The following is an 18,675-nucleotide window of genomic DNA, read 5'->3' as shown; positions in this document are numbered from 1 at the left end:
AACTTCAACAAATGGCAAAACCAGAGAAATTCATTTGTAATATACCAGTCCATATCTCATATATTTCTATTTATTTTTTAAAAATAACTTTTGTTACTTTTTTCTGATTATAAAACAATAATAAACCACTTCTTGAAAACTTGGAAAGTTCAGGGAAAAAAATCAAAGTTAACATTTGATGTGTTGGAATAGACTTAAACTGACTAGAGAGATAGAGCTCCATGTATTTCTTCCCAGCTTTAAGTTCAGTGATATTATGTTGGTTGAAATTGGCCATGATAGTATTTACACCACAGAAATTGGTAAATGCTATAAATCAGCACCCTGTTGTCTGTCTGTCTGTCTGTTTGAAATCCAGATATTAAACATTTACCAACACACGACTCACATACCACCTTCCCCTTTAGACTGTGGAGGTCCTCAGGTTACTTTGAATCTGGGCCACTCTCCAGCTCCAGTTAAGGCTCTACTACTGGATTTCAGAGAAATTCTGCCTAAATCCCCCTTTTCTTAAGGTAGCTTGATTGATCCTCTGCTCCTTACATCCAAATGGGCTTCCCTGGAACAGGAACAGCAGTACCAGGATGTTTCTCTGATCCTCATACTTACCCTTCCTCCAGACCCTAATGTTGGCCCCACCTCCAAGTACTCACTATGGAATCATATCTGCAGCCCTTAAAGCTTCTACACCTGCCATGATGGCAATTCCAGTTCTCTCATAAAGGAAATATTTCAAAAGACACTTATTTTTGAACAATTTATTTTCATGTAGTCTCTCACTCATTGTCCCATTATGGTTCTCTGTCCCAATTTGCCTCTTAGCCAGGGTTGCTCAAGATATTAAGAGGTTTTTTTTCTTTTTCTTTTTTCTTTTTTTAACCAGAACTGCCATATTCCAATAGTTCATCAAAATGACTAACACAAAAGGAAAGAAGAGAGGTGCCCTCTATATGTTCTCTAGGCCTTTTAGAAAACATGGACTTGTTCCTTCTCAGGCCGTGCCATTCCCTTATGTCTACAATATCACCCTTCTTCTAGATTTGGATGTATGTGGCTAAAGGAACGGCACTGCTCAAAAAGGAACATGTTCACATGGCAAAACTGGAAGAGTTTACAATACTACCCAGCATGCTGCTGGCATTGCTGTAAACAAACAAGTTAAGGGCAAGATTCTTGCCAAGAGAATTAATGTGTATATTGAGCATATCTTATAAGCACCCTAAGAGCCAAGATAGCATCCTGAAATATGTGAAGGGAAATGATCAGAAAAAGAAGGAAACCAAAGAGAGAAGTACCTGGGTTCAACTTGTTGGGGAGGAGGAAAATTTTCTCTCTAGCCTTCTTGGTTCTTTTGGCTTGTGTAATAATTAAATTGACATAAGACAGACTAACAGGAGAAAAAAAAATTTAATTCATCTGTATGGAGACTCACAGACACAGGACCAAGGAGTAACAAAGGCAGGCAGCTTTTATACTTTCTACACAAAGAAACAATGAATTTCTGACAAATTGATAAGACAAACTTAGGTTTGGGTATTAATTAGTGGAGAATCTATGCACAGTTTGTTTATATAGTCTTCTTGGCCCTCAATTTCAAATCTCTGACTGTAAGGATATCTCTATACTTCCTGGTACAGGGAAGGTACCTTTCATATGAAAGACTTATTTCCTGCTTTCTGAAGACAAAGGAAGGTCAGAGTGTTCCTCTAGCACTGGTTGTTGCTTAAGTAACTTCAGTTTAGAATAATCAATATGCCACTGTGGCACATCTTGGCACACAGCCTGCCCTGAGCCCCAACAAACTGAAATGCCAGCCTGCTTCAACCAGAGAAGCACTTTGTGAAAATCAATAGAAAGGAGCCTGAACTTCTAGAACTCATTCCTTATGGCATAATAGGTGTTAAAGGAAGAAAGAAAGAGAAAGAAAGAAAGAAAGAAAGAAAGAAAGAAAGAAAGAAAGAAAGAAAGAAAGAAAGAAAGAAAGAAAGAAAGGGAGAGAGAAAGAATCTCTGGACTGTTAAAAGAAAAAAAAAGGTATTAAGGGCTCTGGTGGCAGCCCTCAGGTTTGAAGTTTATGAAAGAATGTTAGCCCTGAGAATAAGCTGGAGGAGAAAGGCAAAATTTCAGTCCTGAAGGAATAGCAATACCAAACATAGTACCCAGAGGACTAAGGACTACAGATAGGCATAAGGTTAAAGCACGGTCAGTTGATTACGGTTTATTGAAAGAATTTTCGGAGCGCCTGGGTGTTTCAGTCATTAAGCGTCTCTGCCTTTGGCTCAGGTCAGGATCCCAGGGTCCTCTCCCTCAGAGTCTGTTTCTCCCTCTCCCACTTACCCTGCTTGTGTTCTCTCTCTCGTTGTCTCTCTCTGTCAAATAAATAAACTCTTAAAAAAAAAAAGAAAGGATTTTAAAAATAGATCAGTGTCTCAGTATCTTTATCTGTAAATTGGTGATAGTAGTAGTCTCTACCTCCATGTGTTTGTGAAGAAGGGGAAATGAATAAATATATGTGAAGCCTTTAAAATGATGTCTGGGGCGCCTGGGTGGCTCAGTTGGTTAAGCGACTGCCTTCGGCTCAGGTCATGATCCTGGAGTCCCAGGATCGAGTCCCACATCGGGCTCCCTGCTCAGCAGGAAGTCTGCTTCTCCCTCTGACCCTTTCCCCTCTCATGCTCTCTATCTCATTCTCTCTCTCAAATAAATAAATAAATAAATAATCTTAAAAAATAAATAAATAAATAAAATAAAATAAAATGATGTCTGGCAGGGGCGCCTGGGTGGATCAGTAGGTTAAGTGTCTGACTCTTGATTCTGGCTCAGGTCATGCTCTCAGAGTTGTGGGGTCGAGCCCTGTGTGGGGCTCCACACTGGGCATGGAGCCTGCTTGGGATTCTCTCTCTCCTCCTGCGCCCCCCCCCACATATCTCTCTCTTGCCTTCTCTAAAAAAAATAATAAAATTAAATAAATAAAATTTTTTAAAAATGATGTCTGGCATATATGAAACCCTATGTAAGCATTAGCTATTACTATTCAAACCTTTCTATATAAAAGAAAGTATATGGGGGCACCTGGGTGGCTCAGTTGTTAAGCTGCCTGCCTTTGGCTCAGGTCAGGATCCCAGGGTCCTGGGAATGAGCTCCGCATCGGGCTCCCTGCTCAGCGGGAGGCCAGCTTCTCCCTCTCCCACTCTTCTTGCTTGTGTTCCCTCTCTTGCTGTCTCTCTGTCAAATAAATAAATAAAATGTTTTTTAAAAATGTTAAAAAAGAAAAAGAAAGTATGTGTATTTCAGTCTAAACCTGGCTTCTGGTTTTAGACCAAAAACTCCTTCAGCACAATGGCCTTTACTAATACCTACAGGTTGTCTATTGTTCCCATGTTATCTTGGATAATTTCCATATAATCAGTGTAGAGGGGCCCAGAGACCACCATTTCCCCAGAGAAATAAACATTTCCATCACTCCGCCCTGTGCATCAGAAATATTATTCTACCCACAGTCACAATTCATAGAAGAATTTATCCATTGGGAAATTCTTCCCAGAAGTAACCCAGTCTAATCAGAGGTTAAAAAGGGGTCAGCATGAGTGAGCTAGAAGAGAAAGGGACCAGTGTGGAATCTATCATAATCCAGATGGCCTATGACGGCAGCATGGACAGGGGAGTAGTGCTGGGGGGAGAAACAAGTAATGAATTTGAGGTATATAGAAAAGTTAAAATCGGGGCAACCCTCTCGGGTCCCCTTCCTCTTCGGGAGCTTTGTACTATCTTACTATCGATCAATAAACTTTGCTTTGTTGCCCACCAAAAACAAAACAAAAACAAAACAAAACAAAAGTTGGAATCAATAGAATTTGCTGAAGGATTGGGTACGGAATGTAAAGGAAAAAGAATTTTCAAGAATGGCCGAGGTTTCTAGTGTGAACAGCTGGATGAATGAAGATACCAACACTCTGATATGGAGAACACTGTTAAAGGAACAGGTGTGGGGGAGAGGAGTAGGAGTTTATTCTTGGTCATGCTGAGTGTAGAGTCTGAGACATTCAAGATGCGCTATCAAGTGAAATGTTTGATACATGGTCTGGAGCTCAAAGGAGAAGTGTGGGCTGGAGATAAAATTGATATACTAAAACACGAAAAGTGGTTATTTCTTGGTGATAAGCTTTTGTATCTTTTGTTTTATTCTTTGTACTTTTCTGCTTTTCTCATGTTTTCAGCAATGAAAAAAATTTTTTCTAAATAGAGTTTTTAAAAAGAGTAAACTTTTCCCTGCACTTATAGCAAAGAGGAATACTCTATTTCTCATAACTGGCATTAGTAACCTCAACAGGAAGGTCCCTAGAGTGGAGAAAGCCAAATTAGTTTAATGCTAATATCTCTTTGGCAATACCATATTTCTTTTACATGGGTCTACAGAGAACCAGCCATCTTCCAAATTGTAACTTGTTATCCCGAGTAGACTTATGCAACAGTAGTGGGTCCACAGTGCAGGTAGATGGTTGAGTTTGGTAATCAGGTGTCTCCCTGATAATTGAGGTGTTTTAAGAAGTCTAATAAAAAGCAATATTTTCCCCTCATCCTGGATGAACCAACTGATAAATAAAACAAAGAGTTAGGAGATGAGGGCCAAATATTTGTATACTAGATGAGCTGGGGAGTCAAACCATATAATCAACAGATTATCCACCCAATTGTGGCAACACTGAAACAGAGCCAGCCCCTACTCCCACCTTATCCCCAGAATTGCAAAACAGAAGGCACATGAGAGTAGCTAGCAACCAAGGGAAGAGGTGAAGAAGACTCTGGGTCATGTACACACAGTTTCTATCTCCTCACTCAGCATTTCCCCTGAGGCAGAATGAGGGGGGGATGTAAGGATGGAGAAAAGCCAGGAGTGTAAGGCTAATCCCAAAAGTAAGGTGCAGTCACACTCACCAACACCTACTATGAGTTTCTGTATTTAGCATCAGGTTTATAAATCAAGCTCAATCATGTACAAGATGCTATCCATATGCATTTGGATAGAGTCTGAGTCCCTGATGACTAGCACTAATTCAACACCAGCTATTTTTAGTAGAAACTGAATTTATTAGCACAATATTGGGTGTATAATTATTGTTTGGATCCTGGATTCAAAAAGAAAAACAACACCCATATTCATAGCAGCATTATTCACAATAGTCAAAAGGTGGAAGCGACCCAACAGTTCATTGACAGATGAATGGATAAACAAGATGTGGTATTTACATAGAATGGAACATTATTCTGCCTGAAAAATGAAGGAAATCCTGTCATACACTGTAACATGGATGAACTTTGAGGAAACTGCTAAATGGAATAAGCCAGTCACGAAAAAATACTGCATGATTCCACTTACATGAGGTACCTAGCGTGGTCAAATTCACAGAGACAGAAAGTAGGAGGGTGGTTGCCAGGGGCTGGTGGGGAGGTGGAGATCTAGGAGTTAGTGTTTAATGGATACAGAGTTTCAGTTTTGCAGGATGAAAAGAGTTAAAGAGACTGGTGCAGAACAATGTGAATATATTTAATATCACTAGACCCTACACTTAAAAATGGTTCACAAGGAGGCGCCTGGGTGGCTCAGTCGTTAGGCATCTGCCTTAGACTCAGGTCATAATCCCAGGGTCCTGGGATCGAGCCCCGTGTCGGGCTCCCTGCTCCACGGGGAGCCTGCTTCTCCCTCTCCCACTCCCCCTGCTTGTGTTCCCTCTCTCGCTGTCTCTCTCTCTGTCAAATAAATAAAATCTTTAAAAAAAAAAAAAAGGTTAACATGGTAGGGGCACCTGGGTGGTTCAGTTGTTAAGCATCTGCCTTTGGCTCAGGTCATGATCCCAGAGTCCTGGGATGGAGCCCTGCATCAGGCTCCCTGCTCCAGGGGGAGCCTGCTTCTCCCTCTCCCACTCCCCCTGTTTGTGTGCCCTCTCTCGCTGTGTCTTTCTCTGTCAAAAAATAAATAAAAAATCTTTAAAAAAAAACCTTGAAAAAAAAATGGTTAACATGGTAAAAAACAAAAACAAAAACCAGCGATAAGAACAACAAAAACAGCTAAAAGAAAGGAGTTTTCTTTCTAGTTTTAACACATTGGGAATATTGGACACGGGTTATTCCAGAGTTCCAAAAGTATTAACACCAAATGTCACATGTTTCAAAATATCCTTAGATGAAACACTATTGAATATGGACTTGGGTTTGAAATAGAAAATTAATCAAACTTGAGTCCTGGGATATTTGAGATGATCTAAGATATTTTCTTTTTTTTTTTTAAGATTTTATTTATTTGTTTGACAGAGAGAGGCACAGCAAGAGAGGGAACACAAGCAGGGGAAGTGGGAGAGGGAGAAGTAGGCTTCCAGCAGAGCAGTGAGCCCCCATGCAGGGCTCCATCCCAGGACCCTGGGATCATGACCTGAGCCGAAGGCAGACCCTTAAAGGCTGAGCCACCCAGGTGCCCCGATATTTTCAATTATGTGTGAATTCATCTAGCATAAAAGTGGTATTAAAGGCTTGATTACATTGCCCCCAAAAAAATGTAGCTATAAAGGACGTTTTAAGGACTAAGGAAAATTTGAACATGAACTGTACTCAGTGATTTTATATCAAGGTTATGTTTCTTGCATATGATAATGGCATTGTGGCTATGTAGGACAACATCCTTGTACTAAGGAGATACATGCGGTTTTTAGAGTGAAGCATCATACCACCACTTACTTTCCAATGGTTCAGCAAAAGAAAATATTGTATAGAAAGAGAGAAATAAAGCAAAGAGTATATGGGAGCTCATCATACTATTCTTTTTTTTGAGGTTTTATCTTTTTAAAAGATATTATTTATTTATTTATTTGACAGAGAGTGAGGGAGAGAGCACAAGCAGGGGGAGTGGCGGCTAGAGGGAGAAGCAGGCTTCTCTCAGAGCAGGGAGCCCCATTCAGGGCTCCATCCCAAGACCCTGGGATCATGACCTGAGCTGAAGGCAGACACTTAACCAACTGAAACTCCCAGGCTTTCCAAGGTTTTATTTTTAAGCAATCTCCACACCCAACATGGGGCTCAAACTCACAACCCCAAGATCAAGAGTCTCACACTCCACCGACTGAGCCAGCCAGGCGCTCCATATTCTTTTATATTTTAAATTTGAAATGTTTGGATCCTTTTGTAGTTCATAAGCATGATGACTGGTTGTTCACACCACTGTGACATGTGCCTTCCTCAAACCTTGTTACGACCTTGGCACATTACCCGTCTGATGTGAAAAAATAATAATTAATTAACTAATTAAAAACGTTCGGAGAGTATATGGGGAGGACAAAATCTCCAGCTTAGAAGGAGAACAAGGCTTGAAAGATGCAGTTAAGAACAGGCTGAAAATCTCTCTGAAGGATCAGCCTGGTCAGGATACCACTTTCCTCACCCCCAAGCATGAGATGCTGCAGCGTTCAGCGCTAATATTGCTGGTACAGGGCACCGGGATGCCACCACTACACCCACGCCATCGCTTCCCCCAAGGACTCGGCCTTACAACAAACTCCAAATGAGTAAATAAGTCTAGCAGAGACGGTCACCTCTGGATGTACCATTAGAATTAAAGTGTGACCTGATCAGCTGACTATAAGACAAGGCATATCTTGGGGCAGAGGAGTTGGGGGACGGGGACTTTGAATCAATCTCATTCTGAAACAGCCAGGTGGCCTTCTCAGCCTTAAGACACTTCATCCAGGGTAAAGAAATGTGATCAAGTCTGAAGTTTCAAGCTACAGAATTTCAATACACCTTTAAATGACAGATGAAAAATAAGAAAAACACTGGATTAATAAAATCTACTTTTTCTACCTCTCCATTTCAAGGGAAGTTTTCATGTCTACCTCTGGGTGTATTATCCATGTTATCCAGAGATTTCTGAATTAACTTAAGTTCTTCTAGCCTTAACATACTGGAAACCTGTTACAATAAATATGATCCAGTAGCTGTTATCTTTTTTTAGATTTATTTATTTATTTTAGAAAGAGAGTGTGTGAGAGAGTGCAGTGGGGGAGGGGCAGAGGGAAAGAGAGAGAAAATCTCAAGTAGACAAACCACTGAGTGTGGAGCCCGACGTGGGGCTCAATCTCACAACCCTGAGATCATGACCTGAGCTGAAACCAAGAGTCAGACACTTAACTGACTGAGTCACCCAGGTGCCCTAGCTCTTATCTTTTATGATTCTTTAAATATATACAGACATATTTTAACACATTCCAAAGCCATTTAGGAAGGACTTTTGTACAATCCCCAATTTGGGTTAACAACACTGCTGCTCAGCACTGTGGATATATATACATGAAAAGAGAAAATATTATTAAATGAGCCCTATATAACCAATAGTCTTCTATAACATAGTTAATCATCATATCAACCCTTCCAAGCACAGATATGACAAGAGATGTTGAGAGGGCACACAAAGTAAAGTTCCCTGCCCATTTCTGTACCTCACATTGCCACTTTGTAAAATGTCTCCTTCAGCATGGTATGTAAGAAAGGGAAGGTGTATTAACCAGTTCAAACTGGGGACTGGAAAATTTAGCCATCACTTTTTCAGAGGGATAATTGGGATTTTGAGTTTTTATACCTGGAGAAAGTATCCCAGTGTGGAGAGAGAGTCAGGAGATCCATCATCCCGTTCTAAAGGTCTAGGGGCTCTGCTTGAGCAGGAAAAAAGACCATTGGAAAGGGCCAAACTCTAGAGTCAGAAAGACCTGAATTTTAATCCTAGTTATTGCATTTCCCACAGTGTGGCCTTGGACAATTTGCTTAACTTTGCAGATCCGCAGATTTTTTACATATAAGGATTACCCATCTCATAGCATTGTTGTGGTTATTGAAGGACAGCTCATTATGTAAAGCCCTCAGCACTGCACCCGACATGCTGTAGTGCTAAATAAATAGCAACTATTATTAAATAACGAAAGTTTCAAAACCTAGGCAAAGAAGAGCAGAGACATAAATTCCCTCCAGACATGAGAACCATTCTGGCCACTGACTGACATGTAAATCATGTCTAACCCTCTCAAAATAACCCACCATAACGGAAAGTAATTTCTATGTCTAAATTGGACAAGGTACACCCCTTTCACCGAGCTGCGCCTTTCTCCACTGGCTCTGTTCTGGGTAATCGATAGGTCTGAGATGACACTGACAATGGGGAGTTGAAACAGGCCCTTTTCCAGAATTTAAATTTAAGCTTAAACAATTTGCATTAAATGTCAAGTATGGTCCAGCCACTGTGCTGGAAACTAGAAAATACAGAGGTAACTAAATATCCCCCAGCCTGCCCTCAAGGAGCTCCCGGAGTAATGAGGCCAACATGTGAACAGGAAACTGAATGGCATATAGAATGTACAAGTTACTGTGAGAAAATAAAGCATCCTAAGTTTTATGAAGACTTTTGACCCAATCTTTATATATTCTCAACATTTTATTCTGTTCTGCACTTTATTTTCCTTAACAATTAAACACTCAGAAAATAGACTTAAGTCCAATGTACATTCAAATGAGAAAACAAAATTCACCACTTTCGGTTTGCTTAAGAGTTGCCATCTATAGGGCGCCCTGTTGGCTCAGTTGGTTAAAGCGTCTGACTTCGGCTCAGGTCATGATCTCGGGGTCCTGGGATCCACCCCCACCTTGGGCTCCGTGCTCAGCAGGGAGTCTGCTTCTCCCTCTCCCTATAACCTTACCCCTGCTCGTGCTCTCTCTCTCAAATAAATAAATAAAATCTTTAAAAAAAAAAAAAGAATTGCCATCTTTGTTTCGATTGTGCTAAATTTGTCAGCTCTATGATTCTTGTCGCTACCATCAGAGGAAAGGTATCTATTACAGTCTGGAGAAGGCTATGCCAGAAAAGATTTCTCTGTCATACTGGGGATTAGGACTTTCAACATATGAATTTTGTGGGGATACAATTCAGTCCATAGCATTGTTCTCTGGTCCCCCTAAATCCATGTCCTTATTGCATACCAAATACATTTATTCCTTCCCAACAACCCCTAAAGTCTCAACTCATTCCAGCATCAACTCTAAAGTCTAAAGTCCAAACTCTCATCTAAATATCTAAATCAGTTATAGGTGAGACTAGAATTGTGATTCATCCTGAAGCAAAATTCCTTTCCAGCTATGAGCTTATGAAATCAAACAAGTTACATGCTTCGCAAACACACGAGCAGGTCAGGCAAAGGATAGACATTCCCATTCCAAAGGGAGGAATAGGAAAAAAGGAAGGAATGATAGGTTTCAAGTAAGTACAAAACCCAGCATGGTAAATTCCATTAGATCTTCAGTCTTGAGAATAATCCTCTTTGGTGAAATGCCTGGCCTTCCAGACCCACTGGGGCAGCAGCCCCACCCTGCAGCTCTACCAGGCCAGGGTCGTGCCCTCAAGGCTCTGCCAGCAGCAAACCTGCCCCCTAGGCTCCAGTTGTTTTAACAGAATTTAAAATAGACAATGTTTAACTAGATAATAAAGAATTGTTAACTAAGTAATTGAAAAGGCAAAAAGAACACTAAGCTTTCACAGGTAGCAAGAGCAGGAAGCAGTTCATAGGGCTAGGGGAACAAAGGGAAGAGGTTGTAATTAAAACTTAGAAGCTTGGAAGAGAGTCCCTGAAAAGGGGTGCCAGCCACCTGAGCTGGTGTCTCTGCAGGGATACAATGAGTTTGCCTTTGCAAGCTGGTAAAACCTCAAACTAGATCCTACTGAATGTTATTTGCTAGGGCTGCCATAACAATGTACCACAGACTGGGTGACTTAACAAAAATCTATTGTCTCACAGGTCTGGAAGCTAAAAGTCCAAAACTAAGGTGTCAGCAGGGAGGGTTCCTTCTGAAAGCTGTGAAGAAAAGAGCTGTTCCAGCCCTCTATCCTTGGCTTGTACACAGCCATCTTCCCTCTATGTCTCTTCACATTGTCTTCCTCTATGCATATCTTCCTATAAAGACAGTCAGGCGCCTGGATGGCTCCGTCAGTTGGGCAGCTGCCTTCGGCTCAGGTCATGATCCAAGACAGAGTCCCACATTGGGCTCCCTGCTCTGTAGGGAGTCTGCTTCTCCCTCTGACCCTCCCCCATCTTGTGTTCTCTCTCTCTCTACTATATAAATAAAATCTTTAAAAAAAAAGAGAGAGAGAGATCAGTCATGGTGAATTAGGGCCCACCCTAATGAATGCATGTTAACTTGATTACCTCTATTTTTTTAAAGATTTTATTTATTTATTTATCTATTTATTTATTTGAGGGCAGGGGAGGAGCAGATGGAGAGGGACAAGCAGACTCCGCACTGAGAACAGAGCCTGATGCAGGGCTCTACCCCGCAACCCTGTGGTCATGCCCCGAGCTGAAACCAAGAGTCACATGCCCAACTGACAGAGCCACCCAGGTGCCCCTTGATTACCTCTTTAAAGATCCTATCTCCAAATAAGGTCACATTCTGGGGTACTGAGGGTTAGAACTACAACATATGAATTTTAGGGGACACACTGAGCCAGTAACAACCTGCTTCTGGAATGAACTGGCTCTGCTGGAGTGAAGAAGCAGCATTGCTGGACACTGGTGACAGGAACAGGAAGCCAACCAGAAAGAAAACCAGAAGCAAAGAGGAAAGAGTAAATCCCTTCTTCCTCATCTTGCCACGCAGTCTCCCTCTAATGTTGCTTATTGATAGAGCCTAAAAGGAAGCAGCTGACAAAGGCAAAATGTGGTTGACAGAGCCCCAGTCCCTGCATCACAAAGCAGAATATAGAACTGTGGGTTTGAAGCTGAGAGCCAATAGGTTAATAACTGGCACAGTGCTGAATAATCGTGAGTTATTCTTATTCATCACTAGCATCAGAGTGTTTATTTTCATTTTCCATATATTTTTATAATATAATAAGAAAAAGTTGCAATAAAATAATTAGCTGAACAAACATACTGGCTACGCTGCTAAAGCTGTCCTGACGGCTGGTGGGCTGGAACATCACCATGCCACAGCTCACATTCATTTGTTCACTGACACAGGACACTGAATCAGGGGCCTTCCTATGGGAGGCCAAGGTGTAATGTGCATGGTGTATAAACTAAACTAAAGGGACGCCTGGGTGGCTCAGTCATTAAGTGTCTGCCTTCGGCTAAGTTCATGATCCCAGGGTCCTGGGATCGAGCCCTGCATCAGGCTCCCTGCTCCGCGGGAAGCCTGCCTGTCCCTCTCCCGCTCCCCCTGCTTGTGTTCCCTCTCTCACTGTGTCTCTCTCTGTCAAATAAATAAATAAAATTAAAAAAATAAACTAAACTAAAAATTTGGAATCCAAGTTGTCAGCAAGTGTTTTCTCCATTTTATGGCTGAGAAGATGAACATTCAGAAGGAGAAGTTGTTTGACCAAGGTCACACAGCTAATAAGTGACAGAGCATTGATGTGATCTGAGGTCTGATTCTCTGTACCTCAATTTCTTTATCTGACAAATGAAGATAATAATGTCTATCCAATAGAGTTGTTTATGAGGATTAGATGAAATAATATGTGTAATCTGCATAACATAGACACAGGCTGGCATGTACTAAGATTTTTTTAAAAAGTTGGCCAAGGGCGCCTGGGTGGCACAGTCAGTTAAGCATCCGACTCTAGTTTCAGCTCAGGTCATGGTCTCACGGTCCTGGGATCAAGCCGTGTCTGAATCCCCACTTGGGATTCTCTCTCTCCCTCTCCCTCTGCCCTTCCCACTGGTGCTGTCTCTCTCTTTTTCTCTAAAATAAATAAATAGGAGCACTGGGTGTTATGCACAAACAATGAATCATGGAACACTGCACCAAAAACTAATGATGTAATATATGGTGATTAACATAACAATAAAAAATTTAAAAAAATAAAAAAATAAAATAAATAAATAAAATCTTTAAAAAATAAATAAATAAAAATTTTAAAATAAAAAAAATTTAAAAGTTGGCCAAGTCTGAGGCTTTTTCTACCATACCAGGTAGAAAGGTGCTATTCCATGCACCGCTCAAAACTTCACAGTATTTGGAGAATAGAACTGTAAAGAATCGAGATGGGGTTGGGAATAAAATTCCTTAAAAAATTTTTTATTTTAATGTATTTGCTATCAAATCTCTCTGAGGGCAATCATCCATTTTGGACTCCCACAAACTATAGACAAATGTTTATTGAGGAACAGCCACAGGGTAATTACTGAAGATACAACACTGAGACACAGAGAACCCCACTGTCAGGTGTCTCTTCAACTACTTGAGGACTTAGTCAAGCAATGACAACACACAATCCGGACCATGATCAACAACATCCAGTATAGGAGCCTATAACAGGGAAACCTGATGAAGAATTGAGGAAGTCAGAAAAAGCTTTCAGAAAGTCACATTTAAGCTGAAATCTGAAGAACAAATAGGAGACTGGTATGCATTTCAAACACAAGGGAAAACAGGAGAAAAAGCCACAGCAGAAGAGAGCAAGGAATATTCAAAGAACTGTAGGAAGCTGACTGTGGCATGGAAATTCGGGTGGGCAACAGACAGAGCTGGAAAGACCCCAGGACCTATTCCTGAAGGACTATGTGAGCCACTGGACCTTGGACATTAATTGGAGGCAGCATAGGACCACTGTAGGGTTTTAGCAAGTGAGGGACAATTAAATGTGCACTTGATGAAGATCAGCTTGGATGCCACGTGGAAAATGGCCTAGAGTGAGGTAAGAAAGGAGGTAGGGAAATCAGAAAGCTGCTACCTGCCAGCAAGCCAGGTAAGAGATGATGGAGGTCTGAGGGAAGTGTTCCTAGGGATGCAGAAAAATGAATGGATTCAAGTAGCATTTAGGATGGAACTAGAGGGTATTATGCTGAGCGAAGTAAGTCAATCAGAGAAAGACATGTCTCATATGACCTCACTGATATGAGGAATTCTTAAAATCAGGAAACAAACTGAGGGTTGCTGGAGTGGTGGGGCGTGGGAGGGATGGGGTGGCTGGGTGATAGACATTGGGGAGGGTATGTGCTATGGTGAGTGCTGTGAATTGTGTAAGACTGTTGAATCACAGACCTGTACCTCTGAAATAAATAATACATTATATGTTAAATAAAAAAGAAGAAGATAGCAGGAAGGGAAAAATGAAGGGGGGGAAATCGAAGGGTGAGACAAACCATGAGAGACTATGGACTCTGAGAAACAAACTGAGGGTTCTAGAGGGGAGGGGGGTGGCGGGATGGGTTAGCCTGGTGATGGGTATTAAAGAGGGCACGTACTCCATGGAGCACTGGTTGTTATGGCAAACAATGAATCATGGAACACTACATCAAAAACTAATGATGTAATGTATGGTGATTAACATAACATAATAAAAAATAAATAAAAGGTAGAGCCTAGGGGCACCTGGGTGGCTCAGTTGTTAAGCGTCTGCCTTTGGCTCAGGTCATGGTCTCAGGGTCCTGGGATCGAGCCCCACTTGGGGCTCCCTGCTTGGCAGGAAGCCTGCTTCTCCCTCTCCCACTCCCCCTGCTTCTGTTCCCTCTCTCGCTGTGTCTCTCTCTGTCAAATAAATAAATAAAATCTTTAAAAAAAAATAAAAGGTAGAGCCTAATGAATTGTTGAACACTACATCAAAAACTAATGATGTACTATATGCTGGCTAACTGAACATAATAAAAGAAAAAAGAAAAACAAATAAATAAATGGAATTTATTCCAGATATAAATCAAATAAATAAATAAATAAATAAATGGTAGAGCCATCTTTTATCAGAATCGCCAACACGGGCCACATTTGCACCAAAACCATAAAAAAGACAGCCTGGATCATCACTGAGAAGTACTACTCGTGCCTGGGCAATGACGTCCCCATCAACGTGTGTGATGGAGATTGCCATATTTCCCAGCAAGAAGTTCTGCAACCAGATAGCAGCCTTTGCCACACATGAGATGAAGCAGATTCAGAGAGGCTCGGTAAGAGATATCTCCATCAAGCTATAGCAGGAGGAGACAGAAAGCAGAGATAATTGTGTGCCTGAGGTCTCAGCCCTGGATCAGGAGATCACTGAAGTAGAGCTTGACACTGAGGAAATGTTGAAATTCTTGGGCTCTGGCACTATATCCAACCTTCAGGTCACTCAGCCTACAGTTGGGATGAATTTCAAATACCACGTGGAGCTGTTTGAGTCTTTCTGCTGTGCTGTAGTATCTTCAATAATCCTTGGACAACAAAAAGTAAATCCATAAGAACTAAAAAAAATGAAAGAGTCAACAGGATTTGGTAGGTGACTAGAAGTAAGGAGTGAGGGGCAAAAGAAAAGAAGAAAAGAGAAATAAAGGGAAATGCTCAGGTTTCTTCCTTGGGCAACTAGATGGCTGGTGATAACCTTTACCAGGACAGGGGGCACAAGGGCAGAGCAGGTTTAAGGCAGAAGCTGATGGGCTTAGGGTTAGGTTTAGGGTTGAGTTTAAAGTGTACAAGGGTCATCCAGATGGAGATGATCTGTAGGTAACAGCAAACCATCACATCTTTTTCCATTTCAACTGTGGACCACAGTCCTGCCTCCCCAAGCTGCAGAGCTGTCTATGAACCAACCAATAAGTGCCTTGAGTACCACCTGCTATCTAGAGTATTATTAGCCTCTTGTTTTAATAACCAATACATTTAAATTTTCTTCCCCTCCAAAATGCATCCTAAGTGAGAACAGGATGTGGGTGTAACCAACAGATAATTATATATATACTATGAAAGCTGTTTAAAATGAGGCCATTCTTACTCAATTGATAGAAACTTTCAAACCCAAATCAAATTTTTGCTCTTTATTTTGCTACCACCAACAAGGATAGAGGGTCCATTTTTTGTAAAGTCATCCTGTCATATTGTTCTTCACAAAAACTAAACATTAAGGAATGGAACACAAGTTATTTGAATTTTATTCTTGAAAAGAAAATCCTAAACTTCACAACATCAAATCAGTTTTCTTAATCTGAGAATGTAGCCAGTTTAGAATCAGAAAACATTATAGCTAAAACATTTAAATAAGTGGCTATTTTTCATTCAGAAATCCCTGCATACAAGGTTCTTTTCAACAAATTTTGGCCAGTGTTGGAAGATATGTAAGTGTAGTTCTGGTCTCCTCCACAAGGGTCAAGTAGCAGCTACAGGGGAGGAAATGGTGAAGTTTTTTCAAGTGTAAGCTTCTCCCAGGTGGGAGCTGCTTTCCATGGAAGGAGGGATGGCCAACCCCAGGACAGAACCTCTAGTGGGACTACACCTTTGAAGACTGAGAAAATAGAAAAGCCACAGCCCACCTAATCGAAAGGAACCATATATATTGAGAGGGATTGAAAAAGTCCACTTCCTCCAGGAAGCCTTCCTTCATCCTACTCAGATTGGTTTAGATGTGTCCTAAATTTGCTCCCATAGAACCCTGGGCATTTCTGCCACGGCACTTGACACCCCTTATTAGAAACGTCTGTTCCAGTGACCATTACTGTACTACACACACTGATGTGCAATGTGAGGACAGAAACTATGTCTTGGATAATTGCATTGCATCTCCCTAGTGTCAGGCACAGTAGATATTCAGTAAAATCTGATTAAAAAAATAAAAATCACTCTTAGCTCTTCTACTAACACAAAACCCAGCTCCCTGAAAAGTTATTTTTAAGAAGGTCTTGTTTTAAATGTACCCCCAAATAAATGTGGTTTTGTTTTCAGTCAGCCACTGCATGAAATTTGTCTTTTCTCCTCTGTCCTCATCCACCTCCACAGAGCACCATTCATACCTCATTTAATTCAAATATATTTATCCAGGGCATACTCTATGGCAAGCGCTGTGCTTAAAGCAGTATATGCAGCACTGAACATGATAGAACCAGGCCCATGCCCTCATAGAGCTTATAGTCTGGTGTCCACCACTCACCTTCAAAACTAAAGAGTCTGAGAATGCCACATGGGCATAATACATTTTTATCTTTAAGCTCTTGGAAACGTAATACACTGATAAGGCAAGCCCAGGCTAATCCAGGAACAGCTGGAGGCTTGCTGTCTAGAGTTAAATAACAAGTCTGCTTAAGTACTTTAATTTTCCCAAGGCAACTGAGAACTGATCAGTCCATTGGGATCCATTCTGAGGCACATCCAAATTTCCTTTCACCTGCCTTCAACATGGGCACCTGGACAGGGATATCCCACCCTGACTGCCATCTCAGAATAGCCAAAGGGAGATTAACGATGTCATGCAGCATCATTTGCTAAGGTCTCTCAACTGCCTGCTTATGAGACACCCTTGTGTGAATTAGGGAAAGGCACCCGCTCTGGGCAGATGCATTAGGAAAAGAGGCATCCCTTCCTCCCCAGCAGATGTAGCCCCCCTCAGGGGTGCACAGCTGGATAGGAGGAACTCAGCCAGGATTTCAATCCCAGCATGCCCCCTCAGCATAGTTCCAGGCCAAAGCCCTGCTACCAGCTCCCTGGCCCATGCCCTGGGTGCAAAATTCATTAATGCATTTATATTGTATGTGTTTTAAATTATCCTTATAACTAAGGAAAACAGTTTTTCTGTGAAATTACTGAACTATATGGAAATTCTTTCCTAAAACCCAGCAGAAGCCACAGGAACTTTAAACATGATTCAAAGGCATTAAACTTTTTCTAAGAATGCAACTTATTTCTGCCAAATAACTCTGTAACTCTTCAAAACCTGTGACTTCAAATGAGCTCTGGGCAATCAGAAATGGAAAATGAGCACAGTCTCCAGTCGTGTGGTTTGGGACTAAAGCCTTGCACCTCCCTGGACAAATATCAAGGTCAGTGTTCCCACAACTTGCCAAAGTCATATCACTAAGGAAGTGCAGTCTAATAGTTTTTGAGTCTTTCAGAGTTTAGATTCTCAATAAGTCATTTTTCTCAAGTAGCAAGTCAAGAAATCCCCTCATCCTAGCCCTATATTATATTAAAATAACCCACTCCCTGTAACTCTTGGGTTCAGCTACTTTCAAATAAACTGTAAACTAGTAACAGTTCAAAGCACAGGCATAAGGAAAACACACAAACTTAGTCATTTTTTCCATCACATCATTCAATAAACCTCACTTGAAATGTGGCCCTCATGGCAGCTGGGGTAGCCATGCGCCTTTGAGATCTAGATAGGGCCGGTTCAAATCCCAATCTGGGTCTTGTGGAAAGTCCAGGCTCTCCTGAGATTTCTGCAAACGGAGCAGGGCAGTGCTCACAGCCCCTTCAGCTCTGATTCCCAGCAGCCCTGGCCATCCATTCTGCCCCCCTGGGCTTGTTTTTTATCCTGGCCCTGGTGTGATTCACTTAGGACCAGCACTTTCACATGGGACCCCAAGATGTGAACACAAGGCTGCCAGGGGGAGACATTACAGGGCTGCCCTACATCAACCAACACTCATGTAGACAACTTGTTCTCAAAGGTCTCTCGGACACTCAGCACTGGGCATATCTCACTACCCATACCTAGCCTGGGATATCCTGGCCTTACTCACACCTCTCCCTCCTTCTCCTCTCCCCCCTTTCCTGTCACCACCACACCCTAGGTCCAGATTTTCCACACAATTTGAGGTGAGCCATTCAGCCCCTCCTTCCCAAGTCACCCTAGCCCCAACTTCAAGTAAACCCTTCAAGGGGCTCAGCTGAACAAAAAGGCCATGT

General features: G+C 41.6%; 1 non-coding gene and 1 pseudogene across 1 annotated transcript; both read left to right on the top strand.

Annotated features, from left to right (window-relative positions):
• The first annotated feature begins 7,165 nt into the window (after positions 1–7,165).
• Positions 7,166–7,267, top strand: LOC114207209 (small nucleolar RNA U13). Its single transcript, XR_003608808.1, has one exon. It is a non-coding gene; the product is annotated as a small nucleolar RNA U13 (small nucleolar RNA).
• A 7,479-nt stretch (positions 7,268–14,746) lies between these two features.
• LOC148165024 (small ribosomal subunit protein eS17 pseudogene) lies at positions 14,747–15,181 on the top strand (annotated as a pseudogene).
• The last annotated feature ends 3,494 nt before the right edge of the window (positions 15,182–18,675 follow it).

Source organism: Eumetopias jubatus, unplaced genomic scaffold, assembly GCF_037043125.1.
Source record: "Eumetopias jubatus isolate StellerSeaLion01/CBP00866 unplaced genomic scaffold, mEumJub1_p1.0 scaffold_1, whole genome shotgun sequence".
Classification (NCBI taxonomy): Eukaryota; Metazoa; Chordata; class Mammalia; order Carnivora; family Otariidae; genus Eumetopias; species Eumetopias jubatus.
This window is presented reverse-complemented; position numbering and strand designations above follow the sequence as displayed.